Raw genomic sequence first — 14,661 nt, 5'->3', positions numbered from 1 at the left:
TTTACTGAAGGGATTGCGTGCGACTACCATGAGAAAATCGATTACTTGTTTTGATGTATACGACTAAAATTCTTTTGAATGCCAAATGTTGCCACAACCACCAATCACCGGGAAATATTTAAATTCAACACGTTCCAGCGATAAATATACCGATTCGAGTAATAGCAAGTTAGATGAAATAATAAATAATAATAAAATAAGAAATCTATATATCTATTTGTAGCTTGTTCTAGCTTGAATTTTTGTAAAATATTGCATATTTTGACGCTCAGAATCTGGAATCACTGGCCCAGAGACCACAGTGTTCCGGAGGGGCCATTAATAACGATTCAGAACTCAGCAGCCTGGGGGGCAACCGCCGCAACCACCGCCGCCAAATAATTTTATTTCAATTTAAAGAAATACTTCCGACATGGCCTTAGCTTTCTGCTAAAGAATGCCATGTTTTTTGGTGTCGGTGTGACCCATCAATCGGCCGATCAGCGTGAATTTTGATATGATAGGTGTGTGGGAGCGCGCCAAGATTGTCAGCCAACGCGCGGACAATGTACGAAAGACTATCGAGATAGATCTCATCGATACGGGCGTAGTCCATACCGTTTACAAAAAGGACGTGAAATTTCTAATGGAACGACAAATGCCTCCCTTGAAAAATACTTATTCTCCTACTCATACTTAATCAAAAACGTACAACGGGCAAACTGAAGAAGATTCAGTTTAGTCAATAGAAATAAGAATAAGTATTAGAAAAATAACAATAAGTAAGATGAAAAGGAAGAACCGCCGCAACCGCCGCCGGAACCGCCGCCGCCGCCGGAACCGCCGCAACCGCCGCCGCCGGAACCGCCGCAACCGCAATTAGTCAATAGAAATAAGAACCAGTATTAGGAAAATAACAATAAGTAAGAGCAAAAAGAAGTGGTCCGAGCAGGTCAAAAATATGGATATAATGGACCGAGAGCGCTTGGTGCCGGCCTTTTTATAGGAAAAGCAGCAGTCGGCGACGCAGCCGCGTCAAAATGGCGGAGACTCTGCTTTGCCGTAATGTATGTATATGTGCGTGTATGGGAATGGGCTATGGGCAACACACATACATATATATGTACTAGAGATGGGCAAGGACTGAAATAGTTTGGCACGACTCATCGTGGCACTAAGTAAAAAGTTCCAGCACGCACTACCCCGCACCGTTAAAAATATTAAAAACACGGTTCAACACGTTTTTCATGATTTATTTGTACATATGTATTTACATATGTATGTCCCCTCATTATATTCATATATATGTTTTATTAAACAAAATAAGCATATGTATAAAGGATCTACAAATAAGAGAGCAGATGCTGTGATGACACCACCGTATTAGTACATTCACCATGACATCACCTTATTACTAATTTCTACACGGTCGCGACTGCGCTGTTGTCATTCCGCATTTTTCGTGGCTTCGAAAAGCACACACACATACATATGTATGTATGCATGAAAACCCACCCTTTACTGCTACGTAGAAAAGTGAGAGAGAGAGAGGGAGAGAGAAGTTGTAGCATCTACACCATGATGGAATAATACAAGCTGGTCTCGTCGGAAAAGGGCCATGCCTTAACGTATGTTAGCTATAAATGCGAGTGAAAGGCGCATAGTAGTGAGTGTGAGTGAGATGGCATATGTTGATTAACCCTTAACAGACCCGTGGTGTTTAAAATTTTAAAATAAAATGATGTTATTATATATTCATATTTAAATTTTTTGCAGGCATTAATACTTTTTCGTCAACATTTTTAGTTATATTAAAATGTATCTTTTACATAATATATAAATATTGCTTCTTATTCTATGTTATTTTTTTTATATGCTATATATACATACATATATACATATAATATACATATATATAATATAATTTGCAATATCTAATTTTGTTGTTTTCGGGACACAAGGGTTAAGGGTTAACAAAATTCGTCCATGAACAACCTTCCGCATCAACAAGCATGCATGCACTGACGATAAAGGACCACACGAAATTCTATGGAGTTGGAGAATGAGGAATTTGTGTTTGTGGGGATATCTATGTGACCGCTGAGGATCCGCGGTGGTTCCGCGCGCAACGGACCAAGTGAATGGCGATGCGACTGCGCATAATGACCAACTCTCTTGTCCTTTCCACAAGAGCTATTACAGCTTTTTCAAGGGGTCTTGTTTGATGCATACGACTAAAATTCTTTTGAAATTTAACGAATATGGATTGCGCCGTCATGCCAAATGTTGCCACAACCACCAATCACCGGGAAATATTTAAATTCAACACGTTCCAGCGATAAATATACCGATTCGAGTAATAGCGAGTTAGATGAAATAATAACACAATTAGAAATCTATATATCTATTTGTAGCTTGTTCTAGCTTGAATTTTTGTAAAATATTGCATATTTTGACGCTCAGAATCTGGAATCAGTGGCCCAGAGACCACAGTGTTCCGGAGGGGCCCTTAATAACGATGCAGAACTCAGCAGCCTGGGGGGCGGCTGCCACCGCCGCCGCAACCGCCGCAACCACCGCCGCCAAATAATTTTATTTCAATTTAAACAAATACTTCCGACATGGCCGTAGCTTTGGGATTCTGTGATGTCACTGCTACAAGTATACTTCAAAGCTTAGCCCCGCCCACTTCCGCCCCCACAAAGGACGAAGATCTGTGGCATGCACAATATTAAAGATTCGAGAAAACAAAAACGCACAAATTTGCTGTTAAAAGTGCAGCGGACCTTCTTGGATCGCGCAACGGACCAAGTGAATGGCCATGCGACTTCTTAATAGCACTATCCATAAATTATACTAATTGGTTAGTGCTAATAGTCAAATGTACAAATGGTCGTTTGTATTACACTTTATTATCTAAACTGAACAAAACTAGAACTATATCTCTATTCTGTATATGCGAACATGGGATGTTTCGGTCGTACAGTCGGTATGCCAGTTCATCCCAGTAGAATTTACAATGAAATGTAGAACGGCATGTAGATAATGGTAGACTTGCCGAATTCGCCGCCGGGTGTCGCCACCGAAGCATTTAGCGGGGCCGAAAATATTTTCTTGCTATACCCGATACCCATAAAGAGTTTAGAGGTATATTAGATTTGTGGGGAAATTGGGCTTGTAACACCCAGAAGGTTGCGTTTCCGACCGCAAAAAGTATATGTACATATATATTCTTGATCACCATCAATAGCCGAGTCGATGTAGCCATGTCTGTCGGTCCCTCGCGAGGAGCGCCGAGATCGCAGAGACTATAAGAGCTAAAGCAACCAAATTTTGTATACAGACTCCTGTGATGTCACAAGATATTACAAGTTTTTTTCCAAATTTCCCCCCGCCCCCAGAAAGGACGAAAATGTATGGCAGCGACAATCTTGAAATTGACTGTATATTGTCTAATATACAATACGGTTTTAGAGAAATTTAAACGACCATTCATACTTTTGCACGACTTTTTGTCAGTGTCGTTTTTGAAAGTGGACGCAGGCGCTCCAAAATTTTGTTTTTTAAAGCAACAAAACAGCGCTTGGAACCTGAGGCTGAGCTTTGCCTGCTTGCATGGGCTTTTTATGCCCGCGTTATTGAAAATTTATGGTCGTTACTCAGCTTACAGCTTATTACATTGTCTTTGCTGGAACCGCGAATCTTTTGCTCAGGAGAGAATTTTCTACATTGAAAAGATCGCAGACCATTGTCTGTTGGGCCTTTGTAGTTTAAATTTTAATGATACCATTGGAGATTGCTCGAAAATAAAAAATGCGAATAAATGTATATATATTTTTTTTTGACTATTTTTAATACATTTTCTTTGTTTTTTGCATGCATAAATATGTAACTCGTATAATATTGTTGTTGTTAATACACAGAGAAAGCAATTGATGTTCCGTCTTGCTGATAATTATGCCATCTATATACGTATACGATGTATACAATACAATATTTGTTGTGTAGATATTTAGGTAAATATATTTCGCGTATACGCGTATATTGATGTAGATGTTTTACTATGCATGTAAGGGAGGGTGCGTTAACGCGTTAACGCACATATGTATGTGTGTGTGATATCAAAAAAGTTACATAATTTCATTATGCTTGACTTACATACATATATCCAAAAGATATCCACCGAAAAAAAAAACCAAAAAATATAATTGATTAAACGGATACATTTCGATTCGATTCGACCCTCGTTTGTTTTGTGGTTTTTCGCTTTTTGTTGTTATTTTTCTTTTTATCAGATGAATATGTTTTTATTAAACACTCATGTATATTTTTCATATAAGTATTGTATATATATATGTAAATCGTATATAAGTATTGTATATGTGTTGTATATATTTAAGATATTCCTCCTTCTGTTTTCCGTCTTCTGTTTCAGTTGTATATTATTACCAAGTGCCTTAGTTGAAAAAAATCATTTGTTTTACTTGTTTAATTTGTTTGTTGTAAACGTTTACAAATATTCGTGGACACATAGAGTTCTATAAATTGTTGCCGTTTCCGTGGTTCGTGTGCACATCCAATGCATATAAGAGTATGTGCCCCATAACCCCATAATGGTGGGGGGACAAAGATTCGACTAATTTCGTTATGAAATCGTATGAGGAAATGCCTCCGAATATGTATGTATATTCAATTCAACAAAATTACGACACTGACGACAAGAGGACAAAAGCACGGTACACTGCGCTACACAACAATATAGAGTATTTAGTATGTGATCTAAAAAAGGAGCAAAGGAGCTCGGTACTCCTCTTAAAGTACCGGAGGGACAAGCCAATCCCTCTGCACCAGCGCCTGGGAAACCGGGTCCAAAGAAGACGGGGAAGGAGACTAAGTCGGTCCACCGTCTTCAGGCAGCAGCCGCAGCGAGGGGGGGCCCGAAAAGCCAATCGGGTCCTTCCAAGGGCGAAGCGGATACCGGGGTGGCTGCCAAGCAGAGCGTAATCGCGGCTGGTAAGCGCACCGGGACCGAAGAACCCATGTGAGCCCCGGCGGGCAGCGTCTCTTCACCACGGGGAGGAAAGCCGTCGTACCAGGACAGGAGACGAGCGGCTTTCATCCTGTCCAACGAAGACCCGAACTTCAGGGCGTCAGCCGAAGGAAAGGAGCGGAGGCTGTGGGCCTCCTCAATCCTTCCACTGTTCCAGCCAGCCAAGCCGGAAAGGGCTCAGCCAAGGCCCCCAACAAGCGGCAACGCTCAGCGGAGGACCCCGCAAACCAGCCAGGCCAAGCCAAGCGGGTGAAGACCCACCTCACGAACCGGTCGTTCGCTGAGGTGGCGAGGGGCACGACCCTGATCGGTGTCCTGGACAGGGGCGCCGAGGACGGCCATGTACCTCGCGATAAGTGGCACCTGGTGGAGAACGAGCTCCAGGACCGGTTCCTACTGGAACTGGAGGAGAACGGGGGACGCTCGCTCTGCGGCCCTCTACATGAAGGCGGTGGCGGCCCTCAAAGAGGTCTATCCAGGGGCGAAACTGAAGGGGGAAGATGTCCCTAGCCGCCCGAGAGAAGTAGGGTGGGTCTCGGCTAAGCCTGCAGAGCCTGAGAAGATCCTCAGGTTTCTGCAGGTCTGCAACCCCCACCTTCCTACAGCCGATTGGAAGGTGGCAAAGGTGGAGGATATCCAAGGGCAGAGGCGCCAGATTATCCTCGCAAAGTCGGACGGTGTAGTGGATTATGGCTACAAGAAGGTCACCATATCCACTTACAAGTCCGATCGCAAGGGCAGGCAAGCGGAGGTCGAGCCAGACCCGGAGCTGCCGGAGATCCCGAAAGAGGGGGCCTCGTGCGAGGAAGACAACCCGGCGTCGGATGCGGCGTTCATGATGTCGGACGACATCTTGGACGACTACGCGTTCGACGAGAGCGACCTAGCCAGAGGTCTCAGCCACATCGTTGTCGGGGAGGAGCCGGAGTCCCCTGACAGCGATCTAGAAGCAACAATGGTGGAGGCGAGCCTCAGGAATGTCGTTGACGCTCCTGCAGATAAACCTCCACCATTGTAAGGCAGCATGCGCTGCTCTACTGCTCCACCTGGCCAAGGGTGGAGCCGACATAGTCCTCATTCAGGAGCCCTGGATCCTCGGAAACAGGGTCTCCGGTCTGAGGACTTCTGACTACAAGCTATACGTAGCTGAAACCGCAGGTAAAATTCATACCTGCATTCTTGCAAAAAGAGAGTTTCACTTATTATTGCTCCCAAATTTCAGCAATGAAGACCACACCGCAGTGAGCCTCGAAGGCCAGGAGCGCTCACTGAGGATCTGCTCCGCATACATGGGGCATGAACAACCAGGGAAGCACTGACACAAACGAAAGGGGTACCTTTTCAGTTACTTACTGACCACTCAGATGGTCTTATTAAACCGGGGTAGTGATCCCACCTTTATTGCCTCTCATGAGATACAGCGTGACATTGTATCCTGGAGGGTCCTGAAAGAGCACTCCTTCTCGGACCACAGGTACGTGGAAACTGTCTTCTCCTTCTCAGTACCGAAGCCAGTCCGATTCCGGAACATCAGGCGGACAAACTGGACTCGGTACTCTGATTACCTCTGTCGTGTTCTCCCTGAGCCCCCATCTGAGGAGGAGTTCTCCACGGAGGCCACGACTCGTCTTCTTAAGATCTTTACCGACGCCTGCAATAAGGCGCTCGACAAAGCATGCCCCTCTGGCAAGAACAGAGGCCGGAAGAAACCTGAATGGTGGAATCCGAAACTGGGTGAACTCCGGAAAGCCTCCCGGAGACTCTTCAATAAAGCTAAGGCTGAAAACGAATACAAGGCCAGTCTGTCAACCTACAACAAAGAACTTAGAAAAGCCAAACGCGCCTCCTGGCGTAAGTTCTGCAGCGAAATCGAGAGTAACTCAGAAGCCTCACGCTTACGCAGAGTTTTCTCGAAGGCAACACCCACCCTGGCCTACTTGAAGAACACCGACCAGTCGTGGACTACGTCCAGCGATGAGTCGCTAAATCTTCTCCTAAATACCCACTTCCCTGGCTGCGATGAAAACAGACCCAACTACCTCGCGCCTCCTTCTGTCGCCTCAAATGCCATCCTGAGACTGCTAAGCCAGGAGAACATTTCCTGGGCGATCAGAAGCTTTAAACCCTACAAGTCCGCGGGGCCAGACGGCATTTTCCCTGCCCAACTGATTCACGCGGGACATAAAGCCATTAACTGGCTCAAAATAATTTACGAGGGAATCTTCTCCCACGGGTGCATTCCTGACACCTGGCTTCAGACCAAAGTCGTATTCATACCCAAGGCAGGCAAGCCCTCGCACACTGCCCCAAAAGATTTCAGACCCATAAGTCTATCGTCTTTTCTTCTAAAGGCGATGGAGCGGCTCCTGGGGCTGCATCTCACGGCGTGCATTCCGTCCAGTCTGATCTCAGACTCCCAGCATGCCTATCGGAAGGGAAGATCCACTGAAACGGCCCTACACTCGATCACATCGATCATCGAAGCGTCGCTTAACTTTAAGGAGTACACCCTAGTAGCCTTCCTCGACATAGAAGGCGCCTTTAACAACATCCTTCCGACCGCCATCACGGGCGCACTGACGGATCAGGGCGTTGACTCCAGGACGGTGAGCCTGATCGATCAGATGCTACAATGCAGGACGGAGTCCTCTCGCCCCTCTTATGGAACGTGTCAGTAAACACACTGCTGCGGGAGATAGAGGGGGGTGGCTGCCGTGTGGTGGTGTCGAAATGGGCAGACAAATGCGGGTTAGGCGTCAACCCGTCTAAAACGGAACTGGTGCTTTTCACTAGGAAGTACAAAGTTCCGGTACTGATTCCCCCAAGACTATGTGGGGAAACGCTAGTCTTCAGCAACAACGCCAAGTATCTTGGCCTAATCCTCGATAGAAAGCTCGATTGGAAATTGAGCATAGAGGATAGAGTAAAGAAGGCCACAGTGGCCCTCTATACTTGCAGGAAAGCCATCGGACTAAAATGGGGAATGACCCCCCCCCAAGTGATCTCCTCTCGACGCCCTTCCAGGTATCAATCCCACCTAGGGAGGACTGGGAGATGGGCGAACCAGGACCTGCAAATGCGGTCCACTTCTACACTGATGGCTCAAAGCTAGACGGCCGCGTGTGAGGCGGAGTCTACTGCTGCGAGCTGAACATCAGTCATTGCTTCAGGCTCCCGGATCACTTTAGTGTGTTCCAAGAGGAGGTTGAAGCCATCAAGGAGGCCATTTCGATCGTCTCCAAACTACTTCTAGATACGCACTTAGTGTGCGTCTTTTCGGACAGCCAAGCAGCTATCAAAGCTCTAGGCTCAATATCGTCGAACTCAGCGGCTGTAAATGACTGCCGCAGGTCTCTGCACGAGATCGCAGAGCAGTTAGATCTCTTCCTTATATGGGTCCCCGGCCACAGGGACATCGAGCTAGCCAGGTAGGGTACTACGATTCCTCTCCTATCGGAGAGGGAGCAAGTAGCGATGCCCTTGGCTACGTGCAGGCTCCTAACGCACGAATTGTTCGAGCAAAATGCCAATAGGAGATGGCAGCAAACCGCTTCCTGTAAAGTCTCAAGATTGATATGGCCATATCGATCGAAGAAGCGCTCAGCAGAGCTGTATAAACTCAGCAGAGCACAGTGCTCTGCAGTTACTAGAGCCATTACGGGACACTGGCAGATCGGCACTCATGCCTCTAGACTGTCAATCCCTCATAACGACTTCTGCAGGAGTTGTCGCGACGAGGAGGAGGAGGAATCGGTCCCCCACTTCTTCTGCCACTGCCCAGCCCTTGGAAATCGTCGTCTTCGTTTTCTCGGGGCCGCTTTCCTCACGGACATTTCGGACCCGTCCGAAATCAAACCAGGGACCTTTTATCAAATACATCCAAGCCACCGCAACGGACCTTTTATAGGTCCAAGTGAGCTTGGGGGCGGGAGGCTCTTATCTCCCCCCTCCCGGTTACCGCCTTAACCTAACCTAACCTAGTCTCGCCAAAGGCCTTCGGTGGCAAGGGCAAAGGCCTTTGGCGAGACTAAGATGATGTGGCCGGATTAATCATGGCGCTGTGCCTGCCTTCAGAGATTTTCGGTAGGCGGAAAACTCAGCGGGCACGTAAATATCCCCTGTCAAGGCCTTGGTAAAATAATTGAATCATCTTCGGACGAGGCAGAGATGTACTGCATCACTCCTAGACTACACACAAGATGCCCTTGCCACCGAAGGACTTTGGCGAGACTAACATGGGAAAATTATATATTGATAACTAGAATTGGTTATCCGTCCGCAATGATGAAGATGAAAAATTGGACCACGATCCGGTTATTGTCTACACGACCCGAGAGCTAATGCCGGCGGTAAAGTCTTGCTTCCGTTACCTGGCATCCGAGGCCGAAATCGACGAAGATAACCGAAAGAGTATGGTGTATGACATCTACCATTTGTTCTCCACCTTGAAGAAGAGTGTTTTAGATGTGGATGGGGTTACGAACGATCGGATCAACTTCCATATGACAAACAACTTTTTTGTCAAAGACTTTTTTGAATTTACTGAAGGGATTGCGTGCGACTACCATGAGAAAATCGATTACTTGTTTTGATGTATACGACTAAAATTCTTTTGAATGCCAAATGTTGCCACAACCACCAATCACCGGGAAATATTTAAATTCAACACGTTCCAGCGATAAATATACCGATTCGAGTAATAGCAAGTTAGATGAAATAATAAATAATAATAAAATAAGAAATCTATATATCTATTTGTAGCTTGTTCTAGCTTGAATTTTTGTAAAATATTGCATATTTTGACGCTCAGAATCTGGAATCACTGGCCCAGAGACCACAGTGTTCCGGAGGGGCCCTTAATAACGATTCAGAACTCAGCAGCCTGGGGGGCAACCGCCGCAACCACCGCCGCCTAGACTCCTAGACTACACACAAGATGCGCTTGCCACCGAAGGACTTTGGCGAGACTAACATGGGAAAATTATATATTGATAACTAGAATTGGTTATCCGTCCGCAATGATGAAGATGAAAAATTGGACCACGATCCGGTTATTGTCTACACGACCCGAGAGCTAATGCCGGCGGTAAAGTCTTGCTTCCGTTACCTGGCATCCGAGGCCGAAATCGACGAAGATAACCGAAAGAGTATGGTGTATGACATCTACCATTTGTTCTCCACCTTGAAGAAGAGTGTTTTAGATGTGGATGGGGTTACGAACGATCGGATCAACTTCCATATGACAAACAACTTTTTTGTCAAAGACTTTTTTGAATTTACTGAAGGGATTGCGTGCGACTACCATGAGAAAATCGATTACTTGTTTTGATGTATACGACTAAAATTCTTTTGAATGCCAAATGTTGCCACAACCACCAATCACCGGGAAATATTTAAATTCAACACGTTCCAGCGATAAATATACCGATTCGAGTAATAGCAAGTTAGATGAAATAATAAATAATAATAAAATAAGAAATCTATATATCTATTTGTAGCTTGTTCTAGCTTGAATTTTTGTAAAATATTGCATATTTTGACGCTCAGAATCTGGAATCACTGGCCCAGAGACCACAGTGTTCCGGAGGGGCCATTAATAACGATTCAGAACTCAGCAGCCTGGGGGGCAACCGCCGCAACCACCGCCGCCAAATAATTTTATTTCAATTTAAAGAAATACTTCCGACATGGCCTTAGCTTTCTGCTAAAGAATGCCATGTTTTTTGGTGTCGGTGTGACCCATCAATCGGCCGATCAGCGTGAATTTTGATATGATAGGTGTGTGGGAGCGCGCCAAGATTGTCAGCCAACGCGCGGACAATGTACGAAAGACTATCGAGATAGATCTCATCGATACGGGCGTAGTCCATACCGTTTACAAAAAGGACGTGAAATTTCTAATGGAACGACAAATGCCTCCCTTGAAAAATACTTATTCTCCTACTCATACTTAATCAAAAACGTACAACGGGCAAACTGAAGAAGATTCAGTTTAGTCAATAGAAATAAGAATAAGTATTAGAAAAATAACAATAAGTAAGATGAAAAGGAAGAACCGCCGCAACCGCCGCCGGAACCGCCGCCGCCGCCGGAACCGCCGCAACCGCCGCCGCCGGAACCGCCGCAACCGCAATTAGTCAATAGAAATAAGAACCAGTATTAGGAAAATAACAATAAGTAAGAGCAAAAAGAAGTGGTCCGAGCAGGTCAAAAATATGGATATAATGGACCGAGAGCGCTTGGTGCCGGCCTTTTTATAGGAAAAGCAGCAGTCGGCGACGCAGCCGCGTCAAAATGGCGGAGACTCTGCTTTGCCGTAATGTATGTATATGTGCGTGTATGGGAATGGGCTATGGGCAACACACATACATATATATGTACTAGAGATGGGCAAGGACTGAAATAGTTTGGCACGACTCATCGTGGCACTAAGTAAAAAGTTCCAGCACGCACTACCCCGCACCGTTAAAAATATTAAAAACACGGTTCAACACGTTTTTCATGATTTATTTGTACATATGTATTTACATATGTATGTCCCCTCATTATATTCATATATATGTTTTATTAAACAAAATAAGCATATGTATAAAGGATCTACAAATAAGAGAGCAGATGCTGTGATGACACCACCGTATTAGTACATTCACCATGACATCACCTTATTACTAATTTCTACACGGTCGCGACTGCGCTGTTGTCATTCCGCATTTTTCGTGGCTTCGAAAAGCACACACACATACATATGTATGTATGCATGAAAACCCACCCTTTACTGCTACGTAGAAAAGTGAGAGAGAGAGAGGGAGAGAGAAGTTGTAGCATCTACACCATGATGGAATAATACAAGCTGGTCTCGTCGGAAAAGGGCCATGCCTTAACGTATGTTAGCTATAAATGCGAGTGAAAGGCGCATAGTAGTGAGTGTGAGTGAGATGGCATATGTTGATTAACCCTTAACAGACCCGTGGTGTTTAAAATTTTAAAATAAAATGATGTTATTATATATTCATATTTAAATTTTTTGCAGGCATTAATACTTTTTCGTCAACATTTTTAGTTATATTAAAATGTATCTTTTACATAATATATAAATATTGCTTCTTATTCTATGTTATTTTTTTTATATGCTATATATACATACATATATACATATAATATACATATATATAATATAATTTGCAATATCTAATTTTGTTGTTTTCGGGACACAAGGGTTAAGGGTTAACAAAATTCGTCCATGAACAACCTTCCGCATCAACAAGCATGCATGCACTGACGATAAAGGACCACACGAAATTCTATGGAGTTGGAGAATGAGGAATTTGTGTTTGTGGGGATATCTATGTGACCGCTGAGGATCCGCGGTGGTTCCGCGCGCAACGGACCAAGTGAATGGCGATGCGACTGCGCATAATGACCAACTCTCTTGTCCTTTCCACAAGAGCTATTACAGCTTTTTCAAGGGGTCTTGTTTGATGCATACGACTAAAATTCTTTTGAAATTTAACGAATATGGATTGCGCCGTCATGCCAAATGTTGCCACAACCACCAATCACCGGGAAATATTTAAATTCAACACGTTCCAGCGATAAATATACCGATTCGAGTAATAGCGAGTTAGATGAAATAATAACACAATTAGAAATCTATATATCTATTTGTAGCTTGTTCTAGCTTGAATTTTTGTAAAATATTGCATATTTTGACGCTCAGAATCTGGAATCAGTGGCCCAGAGACCACAGTGTTCCGGAGGGGCCCTTAATAACGATGCAGAACTCAGCAGCCTGGGGGGCGGCTGCCACCGCCGCCGCAACCGCCGCAACCACCGCCGCCAAATAATTTTATTTCAATTTAAACAAATACTTCCGACATGGCCGTAGCTTTGGGATTCTGTGATGTCACTGCTACAAGTATACTTCAAAGCTTAGCCCCGCCCACTTCCGCCCCCACAAAGGACGAAGATCTGTGGCATGCACAATATTAAAGATTCGAGAAAACAAAAACGCACAAATTTGCTGTTAAAAGTGCAGCGGACCTTCTTGGATCGCGCAACGGACCAAGTGAATGGCCATGCGACTTCTTAATAGCACTATCCATAAATTATACTAATTGGTTAGTGCTAATAGTCAAATGTACAAATGGTCGTTTGTATTACACTTTATTATCTAAACTGAACAAAACTAGAACTATATCTCTATTCTGTATATGCGAACATGGGATGTTTCGGTCGTACAGTCGGTATGCCAGTTCATCCCAGTAGAATTTACAATGAAATGTAGAACGGCATGTAGATAATGGTAGACTTGCCGAATTCGCCGCCGGGTGTCGCCACCGAAGCATTTAGCGGGGCCGAAAATATTTTCTTGCTATACCCGATACCCATAAAGAGTTTAGAGGTATATTAGATTTGTGGGGAAATTGGGCTTGTAACACCCAGAAGGTTGCGTTTCCGACCGCAAAAAGTATATGTACATATATATTCTTGATCACCATCAATAGCCGAGTCGATGTAGCCATGTCTGTCGGTCCCTCGCGAGGAGCGCCGAGATCGCAGAGACTATAAGAGCTCAAGCAACCAAATTTTGTATACAGACTCCTGTGATGTCACAAGATATTACAAGTTTTTTTCCAAATTTCCCCCCGCCCCCAGAAAGGACGAAAATGTATGGCAGCGACAATCTTGAAATTGACTGTATATTGTCTAATATACAATACGGTTTTAGAGAAATTTAAACGACCATTCATACTTTTGCACGACTTTTTGTCAGTGTCGTTTTTGAAAGTGGACGCAGGCGCTCCAAAATTTTGTTTTTTAAAGCAACAAAACAGCGCTTGGAACCTGAGGCTGAGCTTTGCCTGCTTGCATGGGCTTTTTATGCCCGCGTTATTGAAAATTTATGGTCGTTACTCAGCTTACAGCTTATTACATTGTCTTTGCTGGAACCGCGAATCTTTTGCTCAGGAGAGAATTTTCTACATTGAAAAGATCGCAGACCATTGTCTGTTGGGCCTTTGTAGTTTAAATTTTAATGATACCATTGGAGATTGCTCGAAAATAAAAAATGCGAATAAATGTATATATATTTTTTTTTGACTATTTTTAATACATTTTCTTTGTTTTTTGCATGCATAAATATGTAACTCGTATAATATTGTTGTTGTTAATACACAGAGAAAGCAATTGATGTTCCGTCTTGCTGATAATTATGCCATCTATATACGTATACGATGTATACAATACAATATTTGTTGTGTAGATATTTAGGTAAATATATTTCGCGTATACGCGTATATTGATGTAGATGTTTTACTATGCATGTAAGGGAGGGTGCGTTAACGCGTTAACGCACATATGTATGTGTGTGTGATATCAAAAAAGTTACATAATTTCATTATGCTTGACTTACATACATATATCCAAAAGATATCCACCGAAAAAAAAACCAAAAAATATAATTGATTAAACGGATACATTTCGATTCGATTCGACCCTCGTTTGTTTTGTGGTTTTTCGCTTTTTGTTGTTATTTTTCTTTTTATCAGATGAATATGTTTTTATTAAACACTCATGTATATTTTTCATATAAGTATTGTATATATATATGTAAATCGTATATAAGTATTGTA

Source organism: Drosophila persimilis, unplaced genomic scaffold (genome assembly GCF_003286085.1).
Source record: "Drosophila persimilis strain 14011-0111.01,24,50 unplaced genomic scaffold, DperRS2 tig00000653-arrow-arrow-pilon, whole genome shotgun sequence".
NCBI classification, from domain to species: Eukaryota; Metazoa; Arthropoda; class Insecta; order Diptera; family Drosophilidae; genus Drosophila; species Drosophila persimilis.
This window is presented reverse-complemented; position numbering follows the sequence as displayed.